Source organism: Dasypus novemcinctus, chromosome 16, assembly GCF_030445035.2.
Source record: "Dasypus novemcinctus isolate mDasNov1 chromosome 16, mDasNov1.1.hap2, whole genome shotgun sequence".
NCBI classification, from domain to species: domain Eukaryota; kingdom Metazoa; phylum Chordata; class Mammalia; order Cingulata; family Dasypodidae; genus Dasypus; species Dasypus novemcinctus.
In genome coordinates this window covers 51,033,528-51,048,127 of record NC_080688.1, presented here as the reverse complement: position 1 = coordinate 51,048,127, position 14,600 = coordinate 51,033,528, and the positions used below count along the sequence as shown (strand labels likewise).

Below are 14,600 nucleotides of genomic sequence, written 5' to 3'. Positions count from 1 at the left end.
CTTAAGCTTTGGTCGCTAATGATCCTCAAGTCCTCCTTTCACATTGCAGGGTCAATATTGGCAGAGCTCCCTCTTCCTGTGTGTTTCTCTCTGTGTCTCCATTTATATCAGACCCAGCAAGAGGGCAGAGACCCAAACTGACTCAGACCTCACTGATATAGTCCAATCAAAAGCAATCTAAGCAAGTGATCTAAAGTGAATCTAATGCAATTAAAGGGTACCACACCCAGAGGAATAGATTAGTTTAAGATCACACTCCTTCTCTTTTTTGGGATTCATAAAAGAACTTTAAACTGTCACATGCTACAATTGGGTTCTTCCAACCCTTGGTTAAAGGGCTCTAAAAGCTGTCACTTGCAGCATGATCAGGGGCTTTTCTCTTTTTTCACTGTGACCCTGTTGCCTAAAGGAGTCAGTGGACTCTATGGGTATTGGGATGCTGTGGGAAGCCTTTCGCAAACCCCAACAGTAGAATCACAGTAGAGTCCCAGAATTTTTCCATTTTCAAGTGGAAGTGGTAAATATGAGATCAGGTTCAAGGGTAGACCCATCCTAACATTTGCAGGGCCTGAATATAAATGTCAGCCCACATATATTACTCCTAAATATTTGAATGGTATAAATCAAGCAACTGTTAAATAAAATGTTATAGTTTCCTACTATAAACATATCTTCATAATGACCTGTAAGTGCAGACTCAAATTTAGAAACCTTGGACCACTTAGAGGTCAAAGTCAGAATGTGGTGGTAGAAAGAGCCAACCTCTGGCCCACAATCTACTCTTCTCTTCCTACCCTTGGCTCCATCCCACACTGCAACACTTCCAAGTCCTATTGTCACTTTCATCAGGGGAGTGTGTACATGGTTACATGCTCTACTTTTGGAAAGACAAACCCAGAGAAGAAACCCACATAATTCCAGGAAATTGGCTCAAGCCATTTGGATTGGTCCTGGGTACCTAGAACATGATTGAGAAATGAAGTATGGGTTTCAGGTGGGCGTACTTTTCTGGCCCATAGACTCCTTCCTACTAGGGAAGGGGCATGTACAGAGGACAGCCAGAAAGGAGATGTCTATTGTACAGGACTCAGGATAGTGGTCTAGCTATCTGACACTGAGAGTAATAACTCTATAGGTCACATCAAAGTTCCAAGTGGATTACATGCCTAGGTTATTCATGCCCTAGTTATATTAGGGTAAAGTTTCTATATATACATATATATTTTTAAAGATTTATTTTTTATTTATTTCTCTCCCCTTCCCCCCAACCCCAGCTGTCTGCTTTCCATGCCCATTCGCTGTGTATTCTTCTGTGTCTGCTTGTATGCTTGTCAGCGGCACCCAAAATCTGTGTCTCGTTTTGTTGCATCATCTTGCTGCATCAGCTCTCCATGTGTGCAGCACCACTCCTGGGCAGGCTGCACTTTTTTGCACTGGGCGGCTCTCCTTTCGGGGTGCGCTCTTTGTGCGTGGGGCTCCCCTACGTGGAGGACACCTGTGCGTGCATCAGCACTGCGCATGGGCCAGCTCATCACATGGGTCAGGAGGTCCTGGGTTTGAACCTTGGACCTCTCATGTGCTAGGTGGATGCCTTATCCATTGGGCCAAAACTGCTTCCCAAGTTTCTATATTTTAGAGGAATTACTATAAGATGAATCTGAGGTAGATTGCAATAAGTTAAGGTGCATAATGTAATACCAATACTAGAAAGAAAATAACTTTTTGAAAAAGAAAAACAAGAAAGGAATTAAAATGATTCACCAAAACATATTTCTTTCACACAAAAGAAGGCAGTGGAGGAGGAACAAAGGAAGAAAAAGGATATGCTCTACATAGAAAACAAATAGCAAAAACTGGTAGATGTAAGTCCAACCCTATCAATAATTATACTGAATGTAAATGGATTAAATGTTCCATCCCAAAAGCAGAGATTATCAGACTGAATGGAAAAAAATACAATTCAACCATATGCTGTCAACAAGGGACACATTTACAATTCAAAGACAAATAGGTTGAAATAAAAAGGATAGAAAAAGATATACCATGCAAACAGTAATCATAGAAGAGATGGAGTAGCTATATTAATATCCTAAAATAGACTTTAAGTGAAAAAAAAAAAACTGACAATGAGGGACATTTTATAATGATAAAAGGATAAATTTATCAGGAAGATATAACAATTATAAACATAATGCATACCTAGCAGCAGAACTCCAAAATATATTAATCAAATCTGACAAAATTGAAGGTAGAAATAAACAATTCAATGATAATAGTTGAAAACCTCAATACCCCACTTTCAATAGTAGAGAGAATAATTAGACAGAAAATCAGAAAGGATATAAAAGACTAAAACAACAGTATCATTCATCTTGCCCTTACTTATATCTATAGCATACTCCACCCAACAACATCAGAATGCACACTCTTTTCAAGTTCACATGGAACACTCTTTAGGATAGACCAAATGCTAGGCCATAAAACAAACCTCAGCAAATTAAAAAATATTGAGATCATACAAAGTACATTCTCTAAAGTACATTCTCTAATGATAACAGGATTAAATTAGAGATCAGCAGAAAGAAATTTGAGAAACCTACAGTTATTTGAAAATTAAACAGCATACATCTAAATAACTCATGGGTCAAAGAAGAGATCACAAGAGAAATTAGAAAATATTTTAAGCTGAATGAAAATGAAATGCACCATATAAAATTTATCTAGTGCAGCTAAAGCAGTGTTTAGAGGAAAATATCTAGCTTTAAAATGATTATATTGGAAAAGAAGAAAATCTCAAATCAATAACCTAAGGTTACACCTTAAGAACCTTGAAAATGAAGAGCAAACTACATCCAAGAAAAGTAGAAGGAAGGAAATAATAACTATTAGAGTAATACTCAGTGAAAAAGAAAAACAATAAATATCAGTGAAAATAGCAAAAGAACAACAAAATTGATAAACCTTTACTAGGCTGGTCAAGAAAAAGAAAGAGAGCATACAAATTACCAAGAACACAAATGAAAGAGAGGACATCACTATCAATCTTATAGAAAGTTAAAAAAAGTGTAAGGAAATACTATCAACAACTTTATGCCAACACATTACACTACTTAGATAAAATGGACAAATTATCAGAAAGATACAAATTACCAAAATGTACTGAAGAACTTATAGCAAAATTGAATTGGTTATTAAAACTCCTCTTAAAAAAAAAAAAAAAAAAAAAGCATAGGCCCAGAAGGATTTACTAGTGAATTCAAGCAAATAGTTAAAGAACAATACCAATCTTTTACAATCTCTTCCAGGAAACAGAGACAGCTGGTATTACTCTGATAACAAAGCCATACAAAAGCATCATGGGAAAAAACTACACCCCAATATCTCTAACAAATATAGATGCATAAATCCTTAATAAAATATTAGCAAGTCAAATTAAGTAACAAAAGGATTATACACCATTACCAAGTGGAGTTTATCCTAGTAATGGAAAGTTGATTTAATCAATGTATTTATACAGGCAGAAGGAACATGGTTTTTTTGGAATCATCAAGTGAAGAGGTTCCAGAAAGAAAATGAGTTGACAAAATCAAGGAATAGAAAGAAGCCTGGATCATAGCAAATGGTTGAAAATCTGGTTAGAGAAATAAGCAGTTGCCAGAGGTAGGCCATTTAAAGACATTGGACTTGCTGATAGGCGCAATGAGGAACCATTAAAAAGTTTTAAGCAGGGAAGTGACATAATCAGATGGGCAGGGTTTTTTGTTTGTTTGGTTTTTGTTTGTTTGTTTTTTATTACTCCAGAAGCAATGTGGATGTGGGGAGGTCAGTCACTTTGGACATAGCCTAGGCACCCTGATGGTGGTTTAAACTGGCATGGTGACAGTGGTGATGGAGAGGAGCTGCAGGTCGATACAAGAAGTATGTTGTGGTGGACATAACCTACAGTGACCTCTAATGTGTTGCATCCATCTATAACCCTCTTCTCTTAAATGTGGCAGAGCTTGCAAAATGTTTCGAACAAAAAAAGTGATGGCCTGTCACTCCCTTGACTAGGTTACCTAGGTGATAAAATGTTCCTCCCACGACTTCACTTATATAGAATTCTCTTATTCACAATTGCCAAAAGTTGGAAACAACCCAGGTGTCCATCAACCAAGGAATGGGTAAACAAACAGTGGTATATTCACATGGTGGAATATTATGCAGCTGTAAGAAGAAATGAAGTCATAAAACATATGACAACATGGATGAACCTGGAGGACATTATGTTCAGTGAAGCAAGCCAGACACAAAAGGACAAATTCTGTATGATTACGCTACTATGAACTAAATATATTGTGTAACATTTTGTATGATTCCATTTATATAAAATGTAAATATAAATCAATTTGTAAAGATGAAATTAGATTGGTGGTTATGTAGAGCCGGGGAAAGCACGCTAATAATGGGTGTGGAGTTTTTCTTTTTGGAGTAATGAAATGGTTCTAAAATTTTTTGTGGTGATGAATGCACAATATTGTGATTATACTAAAAGCCATTGATTATATAGTTTGGATAGATAGTATGGTATATAAATATATCTCAATAAAACTATTTAATAAAAAAAATTCCATCTTAGCAGATAGAAGAGAGATTCTCCTGCCGGCCTTGAAGAAGTAAGCTGCTATGCTGTGAGATGACCATATGAAAAGGAGCTGCACATCACCTTATAGGAGTTGAGTGACTCAGTCCTGTAGCTTCAAGAAACTTAATTCTGCTGGCAACCATATGAGTTTTCAAAAGAACCACAAGCTCTAGAAAAGTACCTGGCTTAACCATGATGGCAGTCTTGTGAGAGACTGAGCAGAGGGCCCAATGAAGTCATAACCAGACACCTGACCTATGAAAACTGTGAGATAATAAATGTGTGTAGTTTTAAACCACAAAATTTGTTGTCATTTATTATGCAATACAGAAACCTAAATCAGATTTTGATGGCAGGAGTGTAATGCTCCTATATCAAATACCTAAAAATGTGGGAATGGCTTTGAAACCAAGCAGTGGGCAAAGGTTTGAAGACTTTTTTTTAATCCTTTATTATATATATATATATATATTTTATATATAATATATATATATTGAAAGATACATAGATCACACAAAAGTGGTTTGAAGAATTTTGAGAAGCATGATACAGAGACCAAGTCACCTCGAACAGACTTAGTAGAAAACTGCATTTTAAGGATGCTGCTGGTGAGGGCTCAGAAGAAAGTGAATAATCTTCCACCTTAAGAAATTAGAAAAAGAAGAGCAAATTAAATTAAAGCAAGCAGAAAGAAGCAAATAATCAAGATTGGAGCAGAAATTAATGAAATAGAGAACAGAAAAACAATAGAGAAACTCAACAAAACCAAAAGTTGATTCTTTGAAGACATCAACATAATTGACAAACCTTTAGCTAGATTGAGACTGAGAGAATGAGGAAAAGAATGAGAGAGAGTGAGAGAGAGAGAAGAATCAAATTACTAAAACCAGGCATGAAAGGGGGACATTACTAATGACTTTACAGAAATGAAAAGAATTTTAAGGGAATACTTAGATAAAATGAACTAATCCCTAGAAAGACACAAGCTGCTGAAACTGTCTCAAGAAGAAGCAAAATCTGAATAGGCAAGTAATAACAAGTCATGAAAAACTACTCACTTGATGGTAATGGTAGCACAACATTGTGAGTGTGGTTAAAGGGGAGATTTTAGGTTGTATGTTTGTTATTAAATAAAATTTTAAAAAAATAAAATAAAATAAAATCTTCTGACCCAGGGAAAAAAAAGGGCATTAATTGGGATAACTGAAAAAATTAGAATATGAGCTGCATGGATCATATATGTGTTAAACTTCAGGAACTTGGTAGCTGTATTTAAGATGTTTACATAATAAGTATCTTTGTTCTGAGGAAATCTACCTGGAGTATTATGTTAGAGAAGTATGATGTATGCCACCTTTCTCAAATCTTTAGATGAAAGAAAGATAGATAGATAGATAGATAGATAGATAGATAGATAGATAGATAGATAGACAGACAGAATGATTAATAAATGTCATAAAATGCTAAAAGTTGGCAAATCTAGGTACCTGGGTGAAGGGGTATATTAGAATTCTATGTATTATTTTTGTGTTACTTTTGCAACTTTCCTGTAAGGCTGAAGTTATTTCAAAATAAAAAGTTTAAGAAAATATTTCTTTGTTATAGACATTATGAGTTTAGAGCTGAAAATACATTTTAAAACTTAAATATAAGTGTTGGTTACATTTATTAAAATGTATGGCTCTGTATACTTTTAGGTCACTTGACGCACTTTTCATTATACCTCAATAAAAGTTTTTGGGTTTTTTTTGTTTTTGTTTTTTTAAGAAAAGATTTTATAAAATTTCTGGGTGGTGCTCATAAAGGTATATATCCAAATGAAAAAAAAAATTCATCCACTTAAAATTTGTGCAGTCTACTCAATAAAAAAAATAAGATAGAGGAAAAAACGTTCACAATGAAAACCCTAGGCACAGAGGGCTTCACTGGTGAATCCTCCCTAACATTTGAAGAATTAATGCCAATTCTTCACAAACTCTTCCCAGAAAAAGAAGGAACGCTTCCCAATTCATTCTATGAGGCCAGTATTATTCTGATACCTAAATCAGACAGAAACATTACAAAGAAAGAAAACTATAGGCTAATATCGCTTCTGCTCAATAAAATATTAGCAAGCCATTTCTTGCAACATATAAAAAAGGATTAGCCACCAAGACCAAGTAAAATTTTCCCAGGAAGGCAAACTTGATTTAACATCCAAAAATAAGTTAAAAATTAATCAAATTGGGAAGTGGCTGTGGCTCAATTAGTTGAGCTCCCATCTTCCACATGGGAGGCCCTGGGTTCAATGTTCCAGGGCCTCCTTGTGAAGGCAAGCTGGCCGGTGCGCTGCGGAGAGCTGATAGCCCATGCACCGCAGAGAGCTGGCGCAGCAAGATGATGCAGCAAAAGGAGACAAGCAGATACAGAAAAAATGTGCAGCGAATGGACACAGAGAAAAGACAGCAAAAGAACTGAACAAGCTGCAAGGGGGAGGGGAGTAAATAAATAAATAAATCTTTTTTTAAAAAGTAGCCAAATCTCTTTCTCTTCTCTCTCTCTCTCTTTCTCTCTCTGTATGCATATATAAAAGGAAAAAAAAACCCACATGATCATTTCCATAGATGCAGAAAAATCATTTGACAAAATATTCAACATACCATCAAGATATTAACACCCAACAAACTAGGAATCAAAGGAAACTTTCTCAGCAAGATAAAGGGTATATATGAAAAACCCACAGCTAATATATTTAATGGTAAATGAGACAAAAATTTCCAATCTCACCATTTCAACTGAACTGTGTCCTGCAGTTTCTAGCCAGGGCAATTAGGCAAGAAAAATAAATAAAAGTTATCCAAATTGGAAGGGAAGAAGTTAAACTTTCCCTATTTGCAAATGACATGACCCTATATATAGAAAATCCTGAAAAACCCACAACAGAGCTACTATAGCTAACAATAAAATCAGATTAGGATCAACACATAAAATCAGTGGTATTTCTATGCATGAACAATCTGAAGAGGGAATCAAGAGAAGTGAATGTGGCTCAAGTGATTAGGTTCTGGGAGATCCCTGGTTCAGTTCCAATGCCTCCTAAAGAAGACAGCAAGCTGGCGTGACAGGCAGACATAGCAAGTTGATGCAACATGATGATGCAACAAGAGACACAAGAAGGGAAACAGACTTGGCCCAGTGGTTAGGGCGTCTGTCTACCACATAGGAGGTCTGTGGTTCAAACCCCGGGCCTCCTTGACCCGTGTGGCCCACGCGCAGCGCTAATGCACGCAAGGAGTGCTGCGCCATGCAGAGGTGTCCCCCGCCTAGGGGAGCCCCATGCGCAAGGAATGCACCCGTAAGGAGAGCAGCCCAGCGTGAAAGAAAGTGTAGCCTGCCCAGGAATGGCGCTGCCCACACTTCGCATGCTGCTGACGACAACAAAAGCAGACAAAGAAACAAGACACAGCAAATAGACACAGAGAACAGACAACGGGGGTGGTGGTGGGGGGGATTAAATAAATAAATAAATCTTTAGGAAAGAAAAAAAGAGACACAAGAAGAAAAACATAATGAGAGACACAGCTAAGTAGGGAATGGAGGTGGCTCAAGTGATTAGGCACCTCCCTCCCACATTAGAAGTCCTGGGTTCAGTGCCTCCTAAAGAAACAAGAAAGATGAACAGACACAGCAAGTGCAAACAACGAGGGGGTGGGCAGAAATAAATAAATAAAATAAATCTTTGGGAGAAAAAAAGGGGGGGGAGGGAATCAGGAAAACGATTCCATTTACGACAGTAACTAAAAAAACCCAAATATCTAGGAATAAATTTAGCCAAAGACATAAAGGACGTATACATGAAAAACTACAACCTAAATAAATGGAAGGGCATTCAATGTTCATAATTTGGAAGACTAAATATTATGAAGATATCAATTCTACCAAAGCAATTTACAGATTCAACACAATGCAAATAAAAATTTCAACAGCTTTTTTTGCAGAAATGGAAAAGCCTTTCATCATATTTATATGGAAGCGTAAGGGGCCCCAAATAGCCAAAACTATCTTGAAAAAAAACAAAGTTGGTGAACTCACACTTCCCAATTTTAAAACTGGTTACAAAGCTAAACAGCATGGTACTGACAGAAGGACAGACACATAGACAAATGGAATCAAATTGAGAGTTCAAAAATAAACCCACAAAACATGGTTCGTACAATATTGTTGATCCTAATTTTCTGCCCCCTCCCCCCAAGCCAAAGCAACATCCTATCCTGATACAGTGTGGGGTTTTTTCCTTCTCTTTTGCCCTGGTTCTTTTGGGGTAATCTACCTAAAATTATGCCTTGTGGAAACACACAGGGGAAGATGCTTTTATCTGTAGCCTTTAGCTCTCTTGAACTGCATTTTTTATTAGATAAGGTATTTTTATTATGGTTGGAATCAAATTGAGGAACGTGAGTTCATGGTAGTTAAGGGTATAAATTAAAATGTTCGCTAAGAGGAAAAAAATATTGTTGATCCTTTGCGGACGGCTGGCTCAGCTGGCTCGGGGGTAGCTGCCGGGGGGCCGGGGGCCCTTTGAGCCGGCAGCAGGAGGCTCAAGGTGTGGTGGGGACGCGCGGCACGGTGGAAGAACGCCACAGAGACAAGGGCTGTGCGCAGGTCTGCTTTATTGAGGAAGTACACTTGGTTATATAGGGTTGGGTAAGGGAGGGGTTGGAGCTAGGGCGGGCTAGCTACGGGGTGGTAGTGGATAGGTGGGAGTGGGCGGATGGCTATGAGGTAAGCAGTGACTAAGGAAGGAGGCAGATTATATGTTGGCAATGTGGACGGGACTGGCGGGAAGGACAGCAACGGCTGGAGGGGGAAGATAACAGCGGCATCTGGGGAGGGCCGTGGGGCAGTGGAGGACTGGCTGGGAGGGCAGGGGCGGGCCTGCGGTTCATGCCGTAATCAGTTACTGGCAGAGGTTGCGAAACGATGGGGCCCCAACGGACTGGGTGCGGCGAGAGGGTGGTGGGGCTGAGGCAGACTGGGGTGAGGGGACAATCCTTATAGAATATGATGGCTTCAAAAGATGCATTCATGAAGTGATATTAAAAATATCACTTCATATTCAGATTGGGTTTTTTAAAAAACAAATCAGTTTTATTGATACATTTACATTGGTTTTTAACCAAGATTTCACTGGGGAGTCTTCATACTGGTCATAATAAGAACTATTCAGTACTACATGACGAGAACAAGAAAAAAGTACCTTCACACAAATTGTTTAGCAGCTTTAGTAAATATGTAGGCACAGTTTCATTCCCTCCATCAATATGTAGTCCAAAGGATCATCAGTTTGTTTTCTTTGCTGTCTGAAAAAACCAACAAAGTTCTGAAACAAGCCACAGTGAGAGGTTCACTGAGTTCCAATAATGTTCCTCTCCCAAAGTATGCACAAGACCTAAATGGCATTGAAGAAGTGATTCAAATGATGTTAGAGATCATCAATTTCCGTCTGACAAATTCTCTTCACCACAATCCACATTTGCTGTAGGCACTGCTTTACAAATGAGGTCTCTTTGAACAATTCCAAACTTATTCTTCATTTTAGGCTATAATGCAAAATATTGATTTTGTGATCACCTTTAGCTCAAGGTAGCTACAAGCTGGAGTTGAGTTGTCAATGGAATGGGTTCTGGAAATCATCAAGCAAGGAGTTGTTGTATTGCCCAAAGATAGACTAAAGAAATTTTCAGAACTGAAATTTAAATACTTGGAGGAGAACCAGTTCAAGGAGTTTTTTATCCCTTATGTCTGGTCCCTTACCTACAACTCAGCAGTAGGCCTATTCTGGAACTCACAGGACTTCCAGCTGTTCACAATGAATTCTGATTAAGGGAAGGACAATGTTTTCCACCCTTAACCCATCCCCTCAAGCCACATAGCCCTTTTAGTTACTTTATTTCAGGGAGAACAGAGGTAGACAGATTACCTGGTATATTTTCTATTAAAGAGAATTACACAAGTATGTTTCCATTGTACACTTTGATTTGGAGAACTGATGCCAGTTGGCAATAGATCACTCAGTTTAGACTGTAGTGCAGGGGAACAGGGAGGAGGATGCACAACAATAATAAACATAAAATCTTGCTAATAAATAAAAAGGGAAGCGGGTTTGGCTCAATGGATAGAGCATCTGCCTACCACATTAGAGGACCAGGGTTCAAACCCAGGGCCTCCTGACCTGTGTGATGAGCTGGCCCATGCGCAGTGTTGATGCACACAAGGTGTGTGCCATGCCATGCAGTGGTGTCCCCCACGTAGGGGAGCCCCAAGTGCAAGGAGTGCACCCTGTAAGGAAAGCCGCCCAGAGTGAAAAAAGAGCAGCCTGCCCAGGAGTGGCACTGCACACACAGAGAGCTGACACAGCAAGATGATGCAACAAAAAGAGACACAGATTTCCGGTGCCGCTGACAAGAATACAAGGGGACACAGAAGAACACACACAGCGAATGGACACAGAGAGCAGACAAATGGGGGGGGGGGGGGAAGAAGGGGAGAGAAATAAATAATAAATAAATAAATAAATGTTAAAAATAAAATAAAATAAAAAAATAAACCCACATATCTATGACATCTGTCAATCAATTTTTTAAAACATGCCAGAACAAATTAGATTTTTATTTTTATTTTTTAAATTTTTATTCCCCCACCCCCACCCCTAATGGCTCCCTCATTTGTCTGCTTGTCTTCTTTGGGAGGCACTGGGAAATGAACCTGGGACCTCCCATGTAAGAGGTGGGCACCCAATTGCTTGAGCCACATCTACTCCCCTCAACTGATTTTTGATAATGGTGCTAAGTCCACTCAAAGGAAAAAGTAGACTCTTCAACAAATGGTACTGGGAAAATTGAATATACATATGTTAAGGAATGAAGGTGGACCCCCTATCTCACACAAAATGCAAAAATTAAGTCAAAATAGATCAAAGACCTAAATATAAGAATCAAAATTACAAAACTCCTAGAAGAAAATATTGGGAACATCTTCAAGACTTTGTGCTAGGCAACCGTTTCTTAGACTTGACACCAAAAGCACAAGAAACAAAAGAAAAAATAGATAAATTGTACATCATCATAATTTTAAAACTTTTGTGTATCAAAGGACTTCATTATGAAAGTAAAAAGACCACTTACAGAATGGGAGAAAACATTTGGATAAATGTTTAATATCCAGAATATACAAAGAATTCTCATTACCACAACTTAACAACAAAAAGGCAAATAACTAAATTAAGAAGTGGGTAAAATACTTGAAGAGACATTTCCCCCCAAAAAGATATACAAATGGCTGAAAAGCACATGAAAAGATGCTCAACATCATTAGCTATTAGAGAAATCCAAATCAAAACCATGAGATACCATATCATGCCCACTAAAATGGCTACCATTCAAAACACACAAAATAACAAATGTTAGGATGTGTAGAAACAAGAACACCCATTCCTTGTTGGTGGGAATGTAAATGGTGCAGCTGCTATGGAAAACAGTTTGGCAGATGCTCTAAATATAAAATTACTATATTACCCATCAATCTCACTATTAGGTATATACTCAATAGAATTGAAACCAAGGACTCAAACAGATATATGCACACTGATCTTCACAGTGACATTATTCACAGTTGCCAAAAAATGGAAGCAACTCAGGTGTCCATCAATTGATGAAAGGATAAACAAAATATGGTATATAGATATACAATGGAATATTTTTCAGCCATAAAAAGAATGACATTCTGATACATGCAAAAACATGGATGAACACTGAAGACTTCCTATTGAGTGAAATAAGCCAGACACAAAAGGACAAATATTGTATGATCTCACTGATATGAAATAATTAGAATAAGCAAATTCATAGAGTCAGAAACTAGAATATAGAATATAGGTTAGCAGGAGACAAGGTGAGGGTAAAGCATGGGCAGTGATACTTAAATTGTACAGAGTTTCTCTTTGGGTTGATGGAAATGTTTTGGTAATGGAGGCAATTGTACCACAACATTGTGAACATAATTAAGAGCACTGAATTACATATTTGAATGTGGTTAAAGGGGAAAAAATTTAGGTTTCATATATTTTACTAGAATAAAAAATTTTAAAAAGCCATAGTACTATAAAACACAACTGTGAACTCTAATGTAAACTATGGACTATGGTTAATAATATATTATTATTTCATCAATTGTAAACAAAGGTTCCACACTAATGCAAAGTGTTTATTATAGGGAAACTGTGTGTGAGGAGAGTATATAGAACTCTGTATTTTCTGCATGATTTTTCTGTAAACCTACCACCTTTCAAATAAAAATAAATAAGTAATGAAAATTTTAGTTTCTTAGTCCCCCTAGCCAAATTTCAAATGATTAATAGCCACATATAGGTAATGGCTCCCATATTGTACAATGCAGATATAGAACATATCTTAAAATATTAATACCTTGTAGTCTCTTCCAGTCATTGGTCATTGCATTCTTCAAGGTCTAGCTTAACTATAACATTTTTTGATAACTTGTGTTCAGAGTCATCTGATATAAGCTTCCTCCACTGCTCTCCTCTACATTGCAGTATTTCTGTTTCTACCCATCCTCCACTTTCCCTCCTGTACAGGAAGGAGTCATTCATTCCCCATTATCTGAGACAACTCCATCTGCTCTACCACCTCATTCCCTTCCAATCAGCTATCCCCTTTTTCTTCCATCTTCAATTTCTCTGCTCACTCACACTACCATTTTTCTATAAATATTAGGTCTCTGCTGTCCTTAAAAACAAAAACAACATTCAATCCTGACGCCTATTCCAACAGTCTTCTTTTTATTTTTATTTTTTTGGTATTTTTTTTTAAGATTTATTTTTATTTATTTATTTCTTCTCCCCTTTCCCCCCACCCCAGTTGTCTGTTCTCTGTGTCTGTTGGCTGCGTGTTCTTCTTTGTCCGCTTCTGTTGTTGTCAGCAGCACGGGAATCTGTGTCTCTTTTTGTTGCATCATCTTGTTGCAACACACAGCTCTCTGTGTGTGTGGTACCATTTCTGGGCAGGCTGCACTTTCTTTCGCGCTGGGCAGCTCTCCTTACGGGGCGCACTCCTTGCACGTGGGGCTCCCCTATACGGGGACACCCCTGTGTGGCAGGGCACTTCTTGCGCGCATCAGTGCTGCTCATGGGCCAGCTCCACACGGGTCAAGGAGGCCTGGGGTTTGAACCATGGACCTCCCATGTGGTAGACGGATGCCCTAACCACTGGGCCAAGTCCGCCACCTCTCTCTTTTTACTTTCTTGCAATATCACATTTCTCAAAAGGAATTATTGTCTGTTCTCAGTGCCTTACCATACATTTACTTCTTAACCATTGGCAAGGACATTCCACAGCAGAGGTTCTTGATCTTTTTTGTCCCATAGACCCCCTTTGCCAGTCAGGTGAAAACCACAGACCTCTTCTCAGAATGTAGCAGTAGATAATTTTATGACACTCAGCACTGGCATGTCTTTAAACAAAATTTTAGGATTATTCAAAATTACGTTTTACAACATACCCATAATTTCAATACCTGATAAGTTAACATGGTTCAACATCTGTTCAAATGGTCATTTTTGGCAAACTTTTAGAAATTTGAGTTTTCCCATGGCATCATAAAACCATCTATACCATCCTTACCAAATTTTTTGCAGGCAGTTATCCACTGCACTCAGAATATGCTACATCAAAATAAAAATCATACTTGAGTCCACACTAAACGGTGTTTATTATTTAAGAAATACATCATACCCACACCAACATGTCCCCACAAGAATTTTTTTTTTCACTTTTTAAAAAATTTTTTAAAGATACTTCGTATCCATGAACAGGGAATATTCTTCCATTTATTTAGGGACGGATGCTGGACGTTGTGTGTCCTGTCGTGGCCCACTGGGTGGACTGGGAGAGAGTGTGGACTACAATATGGACCACTGTCC

At 38.0% G+C, this 14,600-nt stretch overlaps 1 protein-coding gene and 1 pseudogene across 1 annotated transcript in view; one reads left to right on the top strand and one right to left on the bottom strand.

Moving 5' to 3' along the window:
• The window catches only part of ZNF397 (zinc finger protein 397), a 69,544-nt gene that overhangs the window by 30,204 nt on the left and 24,740 nt on the right, over positions 1-14,600 (bottom strand). The gene's annotated exons all lie outside the window — the stretch shown is intronic.
• Positions 9,584-10,487, top strand: LOC139436680 (dymeclin pseudogene; annotated as a pseudogene).